Here is a 16,904-nt window from a genome sequence, read left to right on the forward strand (position 1 = left end):
TCCATTACTCTGCTTTAACTGATTTATTTTAAGCACAGGAAGAAAAGTCAAGATTGGACAGAGAAATAGACAATTGCTTTTGGCCTGTTGTGGCTGAGTTTACATGTAGAGGTGCCTTCTGGTCTAGTTGCTGAAGGGGAAACAAGTACAAATGTCTCGGCCTTGGCTGTTAGGGTCTGATTATAAGCACTGTGCTAGAGAATTCATGGATTATTCATGTGTAATTACAGATAGCTATTGTGCTCTTTTAAATCATCCCTATGGCCCATTATGGCCCATAACAACTGAAATAGCAATTGTCATAGTAAGGTTTGGGCTCTGTCATAGAGTGTAGGCTCTAATCAATAATGATGAATGGTAAAATTTAGCATCAAGCAGGAGAAAGTCTAGTTGCCTCCCGCCATAAATCTGTACAAATACCAAGCCGTGCAGCTGCTGGATCTGGAAATTTAAAAGGCAACACTCTCCCTCCACCCCCTACACACTCACCTCTATAAAAGTTGAAAAAGGAGAAATGTGCAATATGTCAATTCTAATAATCCACATGCTGTTAAGACACTTTTCTATTTATTCAAAGCGGGGTGAACCCTAGGTTGTTTTCAAGGTCAATTCCAGGTGAAAGGGGGGTCATCTGGAGGCCACCTCGGCTCCCATGCAGGTCAATAACGCCTCCTCGCTGCCCCAGAAGACAAGCTGCTCACACCCAATCAATCCACCAACGCTGCCGCTGCACCCAGCGTAATGAACAGTGAATAAATGTAGCCTATCATCACAAAACATGCTTTTTAAGTACCTTCCCTTTTCATGTAAAACCTCTCGCTGTCAAATTCTACATTCACTCATCCAGCAGTGAGTAGCAAAAGTGAGAAATCAGGCTCTCATTGGGGTTGGTAAAAGGTCATTGCTGACAGACACGGAGGTTAAACTGCCGAGTTAAAATACTGTTCATTACCCACTGCAGCTTTTTGCTAACTACACTTCTTTGTGTTACAGTCAAGCAGTACATCAATATGCCCCTCCTCCTAATTCATTAGCAATTGTTGAATTGTACAGAAGGGGGAAAAAGAAGGATTGATCTTTTATATGTTTTTTTTTTTTTTTTTTTTTTTTTCCCAGTGTCAGATACTTTTACATCTTTATCCACTCGGTATTAAATACTCTGCTCTCACACTATGCTGTCTGCTTGCGATGAACAGTCATCATTATGGGTACAATTCCTGAAGGCAGAGACGGACAGTTCATCTGAAACCCCAAAGGTTTGGGGCTGCTCAAGCAATGGCTTCTTTTCTCTTGCACTTTTTATTAATTGCCCTTTGCATAACGGCATCTGTATATCAGTAAACTTGAAATTTTGCAGTGCAACTATGTCATATTGAGACATGTTTGAAGTACAAATCAAGGAAAAATATGCTCCTCCTGCAGATGAAGTAAAAATGGTTAAAAGCAGACATAACATACTAAATTGATATCTAACTTCGATAAAATGCCTATGACCTGTTCATGCTGACTGGGTTAGATCTTTATCAAACACTATCCTCAGTGTGGATCTCAAGACACTCCCTAATCTAATATTTTATTAAGAAATGTTTAATGTCTGCATTTTTTCCACGATTAAAGAATTTTGATATATCCAAAAGAGCCATTTAGAGCAGCAAGGAATCATTGGAGTTCAAATGGAAACAGCGGAGAAGGTTTCATTTGTACCAAAGGCAGTGATTCAGTGGGAATTCTTAACAGTTGAGACCAATTTCCCAAAATGAAATTCCATTCTTTGATTAATTAATAAGTAGATGGGATTCCCTTTATTGAAATGCAAAGCTTTTGTATTTAAAGATAGCCATCTTAAAAAAATAATCTCACAGAGCAATAGAAAAATTATCTCTAATCATGAATAAAATAAAGGTTTATTTACATGCACGCTACAACAATAATTTGACTCAACAAATTACCATTATCTATTTAAATCTTTAAAAAATGCATTCAGAGATTTCTTCAGGAAAATATATCTTTTTTTCCTCCTGTATGCTTTCTCTCTCAGTGGGACTGAAAATAAAATGTTATGACTTAAATCACAAGAGGCTAACATCATTTTTAGCAACAAGGGCTGCATAATTTCAAGACTATGAGTGAGTGGCTGACTTTAACTAAAATGTTTCAGTTCTGTGCGTATATAGGTACATAAATAATTCAGAATTAATCCCTGCAGAGGGGACAATGGGAATCGTAAATTATCCATGTGCCGTCCTCAACATTAGAGGCAATGAACCTATAGTAACAAACTATGAGTGTTACTCATTACATACATTTCACAGACACCTTAACCTTTTGAATATTAATTTCCCTCTGCAGCTTGTAGCTAGGCGGCATAATTTTTTTTCTTTCCTTTCCTGCTTCTTTCTGTGCCTTCATTCTTTCTCTCTCTCTCTCTTTTTAACCTTTCCTGAACAACATATCAGTTAAGCTATTGAGTAGGTTGTGAATACTGAAGGAATATTGATTCTTTTTCTAACTAAATAGTTACCGGAAAACATTTTTTTAAAAGCTAGATTGTTGTTTCAGTAATATTACATGCAGCACTTTATGTACTCAGAGATTAGGTATGTGTAAAATACTGGCTTAGCTATTTGATGCAGTCTGATGCATGTAAATCCATGGTTCATGGCTACCTCTAAACACCAGGAAGGCTTTGGAACCCTTACCGTTTTCTGATGCCTATAAATGTCAGAATCATTTTATGATTTCTAAGCTTCCCAAGTTTTCCATTAGAAAGGTGGAAAGTGTATTTCATCAGGATCCAAGAGAGATCACAATAATATAATATTCACCTAACATTTTTTCTCTGGTAACTAAGTGATGGGGTGTTTTGGCTTTGTTTTGTTTGGCTGTTTTTTCTTTTTTTTAAACTCTAAATATGGCACATAAGAATAAAATTTTTCTAAAAACTATATTCAAAGGGAGACTTTAAGTAACTCATCACAAAATATTGCACCTCTGTCAGAGTCATGAAAACATAAAGAGTGTATTTTCTTTGGAAGCATTTTTCCAGAGAAGAGGATTTCAGGAACAACACTGAAACCATACTTAAAAGCTTCAATACTGAAACCATACTTAGAGGCTTTTAAACACACAAGAAGAGTCAATGGAAAGGTTATGTTCAGTGTGCAGCAATTATGAAACAAATTATACAGACACTTGCACATTTCAGGTTTAGCTGAAATTATACCCTGACTGTTCCGTAAACCCTTACTTCTCTTAGGAAACTCTACTGGGGCTTTTCATAAGAGGGTTTAGAGGATCAATATCCATTTGGAAAGCTCATGATGCTATTTCTGTTAAAAAGTGGAGCAGAACAATACTGTCAGGATGCTAATCCCCTGATTTCAAGGGGACTTTATTCACATGAATAAGGGTTGCAAGTTCAGGCTAAGGTCTGTTAGGTGATTACTATGCATTTTTCTACTTTCTGTGTATATTCATATATTTTTCTGTGAGCATCTACCACTGCTTTGATAGAAACAGGAGTACTGGTCTAGGTAGATGTTTGGTCAGACCCAGTAAAGGGTAATAGTACCAAGTTCTTTGCCAGGTGCATCCAGAGAACTGATTTGCTTTGAGTTACAGTTATTTCCACGAAATAATAGTATGAAAAAAGCAGAAGTTCTGATGCTTTGTTCCACATGATTTAAAAAAATTATTCATGTTGTTTTTTCTATGCAGGCCCCTTGCTCCCGTCTTTGCTTCCCCAGATCTCTCTGACATAGTGGGATGGGTGTGGGGAAGGCATACTAATACCTTTCCCTAACATGATATGCAAAGGAATTGAGATGTGCTTTGCATCGGGTCTAGCTACCTCTGATTTCTCCATCCTCAGGCATAACAAATCTCTTTACGTCAAGGTTGACCTGGGATATCCAGTGTTTTCGTGTGTGTCTGAAGAACCACTTGGCCTCACGACCCCATATTCACTGCAAGAGTTTGAGTGGCACACCTACACTGGTCATTACTTGATTTAATAATCCTACGCTTAAAATGATCCTACATTGTCATCAGCATTTCTTGTACAAGACTTTATAATTTCTACTTTCTGTTTTGTGATCTTGAGATTGGGTTTGTTTCATCTATGGAAATTGCCCCGGTTTTTCATCACTCTTAAGCACTGTATCATCATATTTCCTGAAGTCTGCAGGACTATCCATTTTGAAAAATGGAATAAACCACTTTTTTTACTGGGCAAACCTGCTTTCTCTGATTCCTACAAGCCACACTTGAAGTGGATTCTTCCTCTTCTTGTTTTTATTAACTTAATACTGCATTAAAATGCATGTATCATATCATCATACATGCATTAGAAAATGCCAGCACACAAGAGTATTTTTGTGCCTGGCAAGGAAGATATCTGTAGACTGATTTAGCTTTTTAAATTATTTGAGCATAAACAATTCAGATGCAAAGATTCTCTGTGATGGCAAAATATGAAATAAATTGGTGTCTTGTCACCATGTGAAATTCCATTGAAATACCCCAATTTATACCATTTATTGGAAGACAAGCACTTATTTCTTTCACTGTCTTCAGAAAAAATATATCATAGAATATTTTGAGTTAGAAATCATGCTAACCACAATATTAAGCATGTTTCCAGGCAGAAAATATGAGTATAAAGTGTCCACAAAAACATGGTTGTGTGGTTATGCTAAGAAGAAGTAGAAAAAAAAAGGCAAAATAAATATTCAAGTATAGAATTTATGTTAAATGAACTTGCGATAATTGTGTGCTAAAAAAATAAATCACGTTAACCCACTTGACTGAGACTTACATGGTTTCTCTTCTTAGAGAGAGAACCCTCATAAACCACAGCCCAATTATTCAATTTCCCTTACTAATTATGGAAACTACTCATTTCTTGGCCTGAAGCACTAGATGATGTATCTCTGAAGGGCAACACAAGATTTATCATAATCTGTGGCTCTCTTTATTTAATGAGAATAAAAATAAATACTTTGGAAGTTCCAGTGTTACAGGTAACTTTGGATTCTAGGTTGAATTTAATTGATGAGTTCTCTTGTACTGAATATTACAACTCAGAGCTTTTTCTGCTGTAAGATAGTTGAAAAGATTGGGGTATTCATTAAATGCAACAAACCCCAAGTACAGATAAAGAACAAATTTGTCACTAGCTCTAACAAGGCTACAAACCATCCCCTATTGCCCACCATGACCTGCTTTGCCTATCACAACATGGAGATGTTATCTGCCATGATCCATTTAAAGAATGCATTTAAACACAATTCCATCTCATCTCAGATCAGCACGAAAATGCATGGTTCATCTGATTTCATGTGTATTCCAGGGCTGTCCTGAACTAGTGGGTAGGAGGTGACTAAAAGGAGATAGACAATGTCAAAGAAGATCTAAAGACCTGACCTGGCAAACATAAAATAAGTTGGATTCTGCAGTGGGCTTCAGAAGGTTATTTTTCTTTTTAAAGCAAAGAAGAATCAGATACAAAATTTCCTCTCTGAAAGCAGAAAAAGCAGCTCTTGGAAGAGGTTCTTCTATGTCCACCTCTTATTTTGAGCTAAGCATGAGAGGTGGGATGCACCTGCCAACAAATATATCTGCAGCAAGGACGTTTACCCTTGTGTCTCTACAATCACTGGAGAAAATAATTTCTTGTAGCACAACCGACTTAATCTCAAAGCACGTATCTAAAACGCATGGGCTGGATTACCTCCTAAAAGTGCCTGTTCACTTAATTTCTCTCCACTGCTGTAAAAAGAATTTGGACACAGCTGTAGACAGCTCAAGTTATGCAAGACACCACAAAAACTGTCCCAGTCTAGCCCAAAGCGTTTAACTGTAGCAAAAGGTATTATTTCCTTTCAACATCGAATATGGAACAGGCAAAGTTTAGGAAATGGCTTAGTATACAATGGGCCAAAATCTCATATTCTTTACATAAGAGTGGTGACCAAGTACAAAGCAATCCTGTGCTGTCAGCCTGAAAATTTTTTGCATATTTTTTATCAGACATTTTGCAAGCTTTTTTAATAACACTTACCTCAGGTTGTTTTTCTACACTGCTGTTTTTGCTGCTGTTGTTATTTTAATCAACTGTTCTCATAAATTTCTTTCCTAGATTTTATCCTACTGTTTAGGAAATTGAGAGGATTGTCTGGAGCTTATGTTCTACCCTTGGATACATTGATTACAACAGGGCAATCAGCAAGTGTCTGGGCAGTTAAACACTATTATCATAAACACAGCCTCCTTGTTTCTGAAGTGCTTCATTCTCTACTCAGATATAAACAGAGCTGTTGTGACTTTTTAAAAATAAACAGAACTGTGCTTATATTCCAGCATCATTATGTGCTTTCCAAGGAAAGTTCTTCTAATTATTGTCAGTTTCTCTTAACCATAGCTTTTCTGTGAAGAAGCTATTGACAATGTTCTGGCTAACTTCTGGAGCAAGTCTGATCTGGTTGTTCACTTGACAGATGTTGGCCTGTGTTATGCCCTAGTTTCTACAAAGAGTTGGAAAAATCTGCCAAACAGCAAATCAGATGAATGATATGACCATTGCTAAGGGGAATGGTCTGGGAGCTTGAATCCCATGTATGTGTATCTCAGTATGGGAATCTTGGTGAAGTTGCAAAAAAGTTAATCATGAAACTTGTGAGACCAGGTAAATTGAAGTAAATGAACAAAATCTGTAAAATAAGAAACAGTAGGTAAAAAAGGTCATAAAACAGCTATTGAAAGACACCAAAGGATAGCCAGAGATACCCAGTGCTGAACATACCTCTGAGAGGTGGTTTAAGTGAAAGCAAGCATTTGTAACCAAAAAAGTAAATTATGTAAAGACTAAGAGCAGAGATAATGATTATAGAGGATATCACAATCAATAGCTGATGGACTTAGTAGATCAGAGAATCAAATATAGTATGTTGAAACAAAATTACATGACTCCTCTGCTTCTTGTCTGAGTCTGCTTAAGCGTAATCAATTTCCTTTCCAAAAACAAACAATGAGGAGAAACAATCTAGTAGTTTCTTATTAAAACAAAACCAAATCCAAAGACAAACAAAAAAGTTTAACAAACTAAGTTAATATCAAGCATCTGGCATTGTCAATATCAGATGATAACTGAATGTCTGTACTAGAAGTAGCAGAAACTGCAGGAACTTGAAATGAGGTAGGAAAGAGGAAAGGAGGGAAGGGGAAGGGAACTAAATATCTCTTTATGGGTAACTATGGGTTTTCTTCTAACAAAAAAATTGATAAACCCATAGAAATGTGCTATTCAGGTATGTTCAGAAAAATACTTGTTAGTAGTCAGGAAGTAGTCAGGAAGCTGACATTTCCTTTGAGAAAAATAAAGGTTAGGGTGACATTGTTTGTTGCTGACATACCCATTTGGATTGTCTACTTGTTGCGCAGAGCGCTGTAATATTTGGCTAGTCTCACCTGACTCTGCATTAGCATAACCTTATCTAAATCTGCCCACACCTGAGAACGCCAGAGAACGTGGTTTTAGCTGCACTTTTGCAGGCACTGTTGGCACTTTCTCAGTGCAGCTTTGTGTTGTGGGTTTTATAAGTGTTTGAACGTTCCACTCATAGCAGAGAAAGTATAGGAAGTGTTAAGAATTTGTAGTGATCATCCCTAGCTGTGCTCGGAGTATAATGCTGTGACACAACTGAGCTTATGTTATAAGGACAAGTCCTGGATTTTAAACCTGACATAGTTTAGTATTCTCTTTTTCATAAATCACTTTTCCTTATTTGCCACCCAATGAACACTATACAAAAGCATTTTTGCAAGCTTTTCAGATAGTAATAAAGCAAGTTTCTGTGTAGAAAAATTGTGTCTTATGATGGCAAAACATATATCCATATTTTTAACCTTTGCTAATAGAAATCAAAGACCACAGCCATACACACTGTATTGTTATTGATACACTGAACGTGCATCAGCTCAACTGTAGGTGCTTCAAAACCTGTCCCCACATGTAAAAGGAAAACAAACAAAACCCCCCAAATCCCCTCTACAATACTGTTGGAAGAGACAAAACCAAGGAATGTTGGAAAACGTAAATTAAAATTCAACCTTGAACAATAACCTGTGTCACATTAAGATTAAACATTCATTTTGTACTGGATATACATGAAGTTAACATCAGAAATACATGCAGCCATTTCCAAACTAAAACAACCTGCTCAGCCTTCTGAATTTTCCAGTCTTCTGAAGTAACAACTGGTTTATGACTACCAGGGCCAGGCACTGAATCTGCAGGTTTAGGACGCTGTCTGTTAGGATAACGAAAATCTCTAGCTAAATGCATAGGTAATCCAAACTGGCAATTTAATTTTGCTAGAAATTGAAATTAAAAACTGTAACACTGAGGAAGGCTATACCTCATTGTGTCTCAGCCACAAAAAGATAAAAATATTTTAAAATAGGTTCTAACATTGCAAATTAAAGCACAAAAAAAAAGTTTAGTTTGTTTTGTTTTGTTTTTTTCCTGGAAGAACAGGGAACAAAAGAAAACAAACCCCACTGAAAGATATTCAGAGCCTCATTAAAAAAGGTGAGTCAAGCAACCAAATAGAACAAATATATCATAAACAGAAAAAAATGTATGTAAGTACATACTATTAATTTATAAACACATAAATATACACTAAATAATACATTAAACTGGAGATATATGTGAGATAAAGTAAAGGTTAACAATAATATAATGTCAGAAAAGTAATGTGTGCTGTTCAGAAGTCAGGAGCAAAAGTTTAATTTCTTCAATTTGTTGGATTTTCAATGACTGGAAAGAGAAGTAGCTTGACGTCTGGCTTCAGAAACTGTAAGAGTGAAGGCAAACTCAGGACTCAACATTATCTCAAAAAAAAAAAGAGTGTATACTCTGAAGCATATCAAAATTATAACAGGTAATGCATGATGGGTTTTGTGCAGTGAGCTAATTAACAAACAAACAAAAAATGTAGCAATTTACACAGATGCCCAGTCAAACACTACAGGGGAAGCACAGATGGGGCACCATCAAGTGGCATAAATGCTCTAGTACTCATTTATAAAATCTGCATAATTCTTCTGAACATCTGAAGGCCTGCAAAAAAACACATTTAAAAATAAGGATGGAAATACCACCATGTATTAAAAATCGCAAAAATATATGTGTGTATATATAGATGATGATAAGGCAAGGAGTGGTGTTTAGGTCATGGCTGCTTCACAATCTCTGAAGTTTAGGTAAAAAAACCATGGTAGAGAGACAAAAGGATATGTTGTGGGCAGACACTAAATATTAAGTCCTTCTAACCTCAGCTGAATGAAGCTCAGTACAGACTACTTTTTCAAGAAATCTGTTGCACTTCCAAAGTTTTGGTCACTTGGCACTTTTAGGCTCATTTCATCTAACTTATTTTGTTTTTTTCAAACTCCTCTAGCTCATTTTAATTTAATTTTTGTGGAGAGTCATCCCTGGATTGTATTTATTTTTGGGTCCTTGGTTTTGTTCGAAGAAATCTTCCTCTCATTTATGATCACAGTTCACTGCATCACAGCTTTTGAAAGGGTTTTAGATAGTGACGTGTAACAACTTTTTAATTTTTTTCATTTAAGTGTTGTTACTAAGATGTCATCATCACTCAAACAGAAAAGAATTGGATACTACACTGTGCCATAGCTCCAGATATCTGGATCAAACGGTGCACTGTTCTCAAATATCTTTTTGTCTATTCGTTCCCTCAGTAAGCAGTGGCAAAAACCAAAAGGGTGCAAAAAGCTGCACCCTTTAAAAAGCAAATGCATGAAACATCCCTTTTCATCATTTTTGTAATAAACTTTCTATTTCTTGAACATACTTTTGAGCCCTCCACACTGGCAAAAATCATTCTCATGGAGCTTTGATATGAGCCAAGTGTATTTTGTATTTTATTAGAAAACACATTAGTAAAATATCTTGCTTTCCCCTTTGTGAGGGGACTAAGATCCTTCTCCTGAGAGCTTTTTGTTGGTTTGTTTGCTGCTGTTGAATGATCCTTGGCTGTACAGTGGAAAGGGCATTCCTTTAGGACTTTAAAGGCAAAGTAGAAAAAATGACATAAAAGCCTTGCTTGGATTTGATTGATGCACTCTCATATTTGAAGTTCACTCACAGCTTTGTGCTAGAAGACCAGGGTCACTCCATCCAGTCCTCTAATGAGACTGTGCATGAACACTTGCAGCTTTGCAGGCCTTGTTTTAATCAGAGATTGAGAAACACTCCTGACTGATAGTCTTCAGGATCAGATCTAAACAGAAAATAACATGCTCGATTTGGCCTCTGAAGGTGGGTTGAGCAAATCTTTGTGATGTATTGGAGCATTTGCTGAGTGCAAGCGCACGTGGTATGGTTCCTATTTCTGTCGGCAAATACAAATTTTTCACTCAGCAGGCATAATCAGAGCTAACTCGAGAGGAGAAATAACAAAAACTCAACAGCCCTTAGCAACTCAGCATGGCATAGAGGGATTTAAGACTTTAGCATTTTATCTCTATCAGTATGAAAATGTATGAGGAAATCTGAACTTTGGAAGTGCAAATAAACACATTTAACACATTATAAACCACCTATTCTACCAATGACTCCTGGGTCTTTTCTTTTTCTATTTTCCTTTGCCAGCCTCTCTCTCCTGAAATAATAAAGCTGGTTCATTAATTTGGGTTTAAACTAAAAACAATTTGTTTTGACAGAGTTACTTTAGAGGTAAGGGGGGAAGTGTGCACAATCTATTGTTAGCATCTCTAAACTGAGAATGGAGACAAAATCATGTTCTGCATTTCATAATGTTTTGCTTCTCTGCAGCTCCTGTTTACTTCCTTTCTCTTGGCTGAGAGACAAATCCAATCCAGCGCTTGAGGTTGCTGAGGACATGATGACAATAAAAGTGTGAGGTATCTTCCTTAAATTTAATTTAGGTAATTGCGTTCTGCAAATGTAAAATTGACTCTGTAGTTTTAACTAAAAATATTTGCTTTACCTCCTAGGAACTGCTGTGTCAATGGATGTGGTTTACAGTCACTAACGTTTCACTATGTGTGAATGTCTGTATATAGGTAGAGACTTTGGAAAGGAAAAGAGGAATTTTTATGGTGGATGGCAGACCACTAAGGAACTGGAAGAAAAATAAATTCACAAGCTGATATGAACACTGAAAAGCATTTGAAACACTGAAGATTTAACACAGTGGTTCTTTCTCAGCTTGCTTCCCTGTCATCCCTGGGTTACTATATTTGTTTTCTACATCTCCCTCTTTATTGTTTAATCTGCATCAGTTGCATCTCCCCATGTGCTGTTTCCACACCGTGTTAGCCTGTGTCCCTACAGCAAACAAAGCTGTACTCCTGCCTCCTCTGAACTGCGTTGCAGGACTGGACATCACAAGCTACTGCACTTGCATTTCATCACTGGGTACCCTTTAACACATTCACCTCCCACGAAAATGTACTAAAAAGCGCTTCTTCGCAAGAACAACAGAACAAGCGTGGATTTCGTAGCCAAGCAACTAAATAACAAGAAAAAAATGAAAAATAAAAAGAAAGTGTTTAAGTTGCCCTAAATTTAGAATGACTTCTCTGGCTTAGTCCAGATTTCTCCTCAAAATGCAATTTTTGGTAAAGATATACCATGTAAGCTTTGAAGAGACTGCTTCTGTGTGGGGCAATTTAGAAATCAAGCTTTTAATGGGAAATGTACTTAACTATAGAATGACTGAAGAGCCTGAAATAAACTAGTGAATGGCTTCAGACTGACAGATTTACAAGTGCAAAACAGTAGATTTCCATTTCTCTACCAGAATTTGCAAAGGCTGTACCTGTTAGTACTGATTTTGATATCAGGTGCCAGGCTGTTAGAATCACTATTTGTTTTCATTCCCAGTGAGTTTCTTCTGTTGCTTTTAGCACGCCACTACAAAAAACTTTTACTGAGTAGATCTAACTGCTAATCACTTACTCAGAGCTGAAAGCAGAAACCCGTTATGAATCATTTTGTGGGTATTAATAGACAATGAATTCTCTCACATCTTCAGGTTTAATTCTTTCTCTCTAGATAATATCCCTTATTTCAATTACAGTGTTTATCTTTTGAAGACAACTAACCCTCCCTCTAATTGCATTATTCCTAGAAACACCTTGTTGGTTTTTATCTTCATACTTTAGAGCTCAATATGAAAAGCAGCATCCTTAAATCTTTGCTATCTCATGGGCCACAACACTGAAGAAGGAAAATGTTGTTGCACAGGCCATAATTTGGTGTCCATGTCAACCTGATCTGTGACAGGTATGGCAGCCCCATTTTAACACTTTTGCAGAGTGTTCAAGCTGCTGCATTGTATTTCCCAAGGGCAGATGCTGAATTTGAGCGGTGGAGTAGCAAACTCCAGCTGAAGTGCAGAAATTCACCCGAATGAGGCAGTTCAACCATCCAGTTGCAGTGCGAGTGGGTCTCTAGTGAAGAGCATATCTGAAGACTCTGCCTAGAGACAGGAGAAGTTCAGGCTGGAGAATGAGATCAAACCAGCAGTATCATGAGGACAGATCTGCTTTCAACCAGTGAGTCTGCAAACACTGACATCAAGTGTGCACCTTTGTGAGCCCTCCATTATGTTCACACATTACTTCTGGGAATAAAGTAAGATTCTAATTTTATTTATTTTTTTTTAATTAAGATGTGGCAAACACTGGGATTGGCTCATTTACTTTAGTTCTTCTTAAAGAGAAGATCTCCTAAACTAGCCATGTCCTCATTGAAAGCAATTGCTTAGAGAAGCATCAACTGTGTTGAAGTTCCTTCTGGACTTCCCTTCTCATGTCAAGAATGGGCAGTGCTGAGCACAGGCAAAACCATTGCTCTGTCCTGGGGAGAGTTTTACGGAGGAAATTTAGGGGAAAGGAGTGGTCACCTCTGCTCACCACTAACATAAAGACATCCTTCAGCTTCTTTGCCTGAGAAACCAAAGCTTTTCAGAAAATATCAGATCATGTATCAGTTATCCAGCACTATACTAAACAAGAAAAAAGAATTATGATGTCCTTTTTGTTTAGATAGCTGACACTTGTTTAATGTTTTCTTTTCCTTTGGAAACAATCATCTCACCAGTCCTCCTCCTTTTCTAAATTAACTTAGGGCTTGCCGGATTTCTTGGTGAATTTCCAGTTTTTACTGCTTCACTAGCCAGATCTCATCCAAAAAATGCTCTTGCTAGAGCCTGAGTTCACTCAGATTTGCCATAAATATAAATCTCAATTTATAAAACCCAGCATCTAGTGCCTTCATAAAGTATTTGTTATCTGATATGCTGATTTACCTTCTTTCACGTAATTTTTCTAATATCAGTTGCCCTTACTGGACTCACACGTTATTTGCTTAAATGTTAGACTTATGTTACATTTTAAAAAAAGAATCATATGGCAAACATTATTATCAAAAGCAGCTGGTTGGGGGGAATTTAGTCTGGCCCTGCACCTTTGAAAAGACTGTAGCTGGTTACTCGAGCTACATAAATTAGTAAAGTAAAAATAAGAGATCAGAGAGAAGAAAAGGTGAAATCTGGTGAAGCATGGATAGATATTGATTTTAAAAGAGCTCTTATTCCACAGTTACTAACCTCTTATTTGTCTTCTCCCTCTTCCTGAAGTGTATTTACTGCTATACGTGGTTTTTTCTCAAGCGTCACAGAGAAGCAATACATGTCTGGCTGAGATAATAAAGGATATGAGAGTAATAAAAAGGTCTTGTCTAAAGAGAAATTAGTGTGCTTGAAAATACAGGGTCAAATTCCCCTATTAATTTCAGCAGTGAAGCTTTATTGAAAATCAGTGGGGATACAGTAACAAAACAGAAGAAAATGTGCCCTTAAAAGCTGTCTGGGGTCTGTGTGGTGTGCAGTCAGTGGACCTGCTTCTCTTTTGAATTCAATCACTTATCGTTTTCTAAAATGAAGCAAATTAGTGAGACTCATAGTGCTATTGCAGTAATGCCTGCCTGTAGTAATACAACACATAATATATTAATATCCCCAAAACTCTCTTCTACACCATCAAAGTACATGTGTAAATCAAAGTGAGACATCTAACTTAAGTACAACAATATGATAAGATCAAATTAAACTAGTGGCATTCTTTCTCTCTGAGGGCAGGAACATCCTGTTCTGAAAAAGGCTCATGAAAGTTCAAGACAGAAAATTTCAGAATAATGTGTAATTGAACTACTGTCTTTCTAAGCTCATGAGTTTATTGTTTGCATTTACATTAAGAAATGATGTTTCAGACCTTTCACATTATGTACTATAATGATTTTGGGTATAATAAAACAATAGAGATTAATATTAATATATTTAAATTAAGGCAATGGCTACAAGTTTTCATCATGTATGTAAAGATCTATATGGCACATGATATCATAAGGTGTCATAAATAAGTGAATTTATAATTAGAATGCATTTATTTAAATATAGCAGCATGGTAATATTCTCTATATATCTGCAGTCCAAGGAAAGCTGTGAGTAGAGTCACCATGAGGAAAAGCCTTCAGAGGCAAAACCCTAAAATAATAGAAGTATCTACCTCTTATGCAGAGCAAACAGAAAGAAGGAAAATCATTTGCAGAGGCTCTTGAAAAATATCATCACCTGTGTTAGGTAACTAGATACAAACATACACTTACCTAATTTCTGCTTATCTGGTACCTTGCAGCTATAGCAGGAGCATTACTTTCTTTGGTAACTGCAGATAAAATTAGCACCCCACCCAGAGTAATAAACAATCTGGAAAAGAAACAAAACAAGATTTATCATTATATTTTCTTTTGCTTAATTCAGCTGTATTTTGGCTCCACGTCTGTGGCTTGAACACATTCCTGTTAGGGCAACAGCTAGTTTCCCTGACCCAGGGACAGTGCCAGAAGCAGTGACTTGGCCAAGTTGGCTCAGGTTATGGACCAGGCACCCCCTGGCCAAGCAGCTGCCATACTCACATCCACCTTTCATCATCATCTTGGGACCTGGCAGAAACATTATTTTTTTTTTTTTAAAAAAAAGCACTTTCCTTTGCTTGGATGTACAGCTCCACATTCCGGTAACAGCATTTCGGAGGCCTTCCTGCAGGTTTTGCACTCAGCAAATTCCTCTGTGTGTCTGTGTTATTTTGCATGTTCTCAGTGATATACGGAGTTAAAAAAAAAAAAAAATAGAAAAAAAAAGAAAACTAAGCTCACCTGGCTGGTTTTCTAGGCTACTTCATAAAAAATGAACAAATGCTACATTGCCCATATTAGCAGTGGGCACCAACTTACCTGTGAGTTTGTGTAAGCAGAAAATAGACAGTTTGGACTTCTCATTACTTCCTTTAGAAATATAAACAGAAAATGAATTATTGAAATGTTTTTATTTCAACAAATAGGAATAAATCCCTGAAACCTTTTAAAATGAAAAGCTTTCTTTGTGATGCAATTATAACAAAGCTAGTAAAAATATATAGTAAGTTCATATTTCATCATTGCAGTAAAGGATGTACAGACATCCTGTAAGAGCCAGCAAGACTCAAAATTAAGGGTATATGAAAGTACAATACATGAAACAGGCACCAAGTCATTAAAACATAGGAAGCAGAGGATGAAAAGGAGCATGCTTTCCATTCTTAGACAAGTATCAGTTATAAATAACTGCTCTCCAAACACAAATGTTTCTGAATCAAAGAAAGAGAAAAAAAAAAAAAAAAGAAAAGCAAAGGTCTAACTGCCATGTAAACTCATTTTAAATGTCATGTCTTATTAGAACCCAATAAGTGGAATGTCTGTTTTCCCCCTTTGGTTGAGCCATCAAATTTGTCAAAATTTTATGATAATTCATTCCATCATTCCTCAGACATTTAAATGACAGACAGTCCTTGGGAAAAAAAAATCCCTGTAATCCTACTCTTCATGTTAAACTCCCTCTAGAGAGGTTTTTAAAATATACCACATCATGGTAGGAGCAGAGCCCTAAACTTCTCAATTCCACTTATGATTTGCTGCCTTTTTGGAAAATGACAATAAATTGGCTCTCTACTATTCTTGACCTCTTGACTTCTGAACCATGGCTGTCCATGCCTTAACTTTGCTTGTTTAAGTCAGCAGCTATCGTATCACTCTGATCCTCTCCCAGAGGGTCTGGAGATTTAAGTCTCCTGAACGGTTAAGCTCCCCCTCTAGTGTTCACTGCTCATCACATTATTCCTCCAAGAAGAAGGGAAGAGACATGTCACTTTATAACTTCTCACAGAGACTGTTCCTACTCCCTTATAGCTTAAGAGTATAATGGCAGTGGCAAGAAGATTAAAAGGTAAATAGAGCCTTTTAAACGTGTTTGTATTTGGCTTCTTTCAGCTAGCTCTGTAAGAACAAACAGAAAATAACAATGAAGATTCTAATTTAAAATTAGTGCAAAACAATGCCTCATCTTTCAAAAAATATCTAGTGGCACGCAGAGTATCTGAAACAGTCAGCGTTTAGAAGGCAAACAATAGTATAGCATTATCCCTGGGAAGGCATTTATTTGTACACAGGTGAGTAAGTTAATAACTGAAACCAACGCGCGAGAATTCTTCATTTCAGTGCTGATTACTAATCAAATTGGGATAAGGGATTCTCACATATCTCTTTCCTTACTCAGCCTTGTTAGTGACATGCAAAAGACATCCTTTATTGCTTGAGGGTCAGTATATTCATATATATGCATGATCATCAATGATTTGGATTTACTTTAATGAAACAAAATCTAAATGAAAATCAGTTACTCATAATAATCAAAATCTGGGAGTCCAAAAGGTTAAAAGTTCACTCTCTTTGTTAAACGCAGCCTTGGACC

Source organism: Strix uralensis, chromosome Z (genome assembly GCF_047716275.1).
Source record: "Strix uralensis isolate ZFMK-TIS-50842 chromosome Z, bStrUra1, whole genome shotgun sequence".
Classification (NCBI taxonomy): Eukaryota; Metazoa; Chordata; class Aves; order Strigiformes; family Strigidae; genus Strix; species Strix uralensis.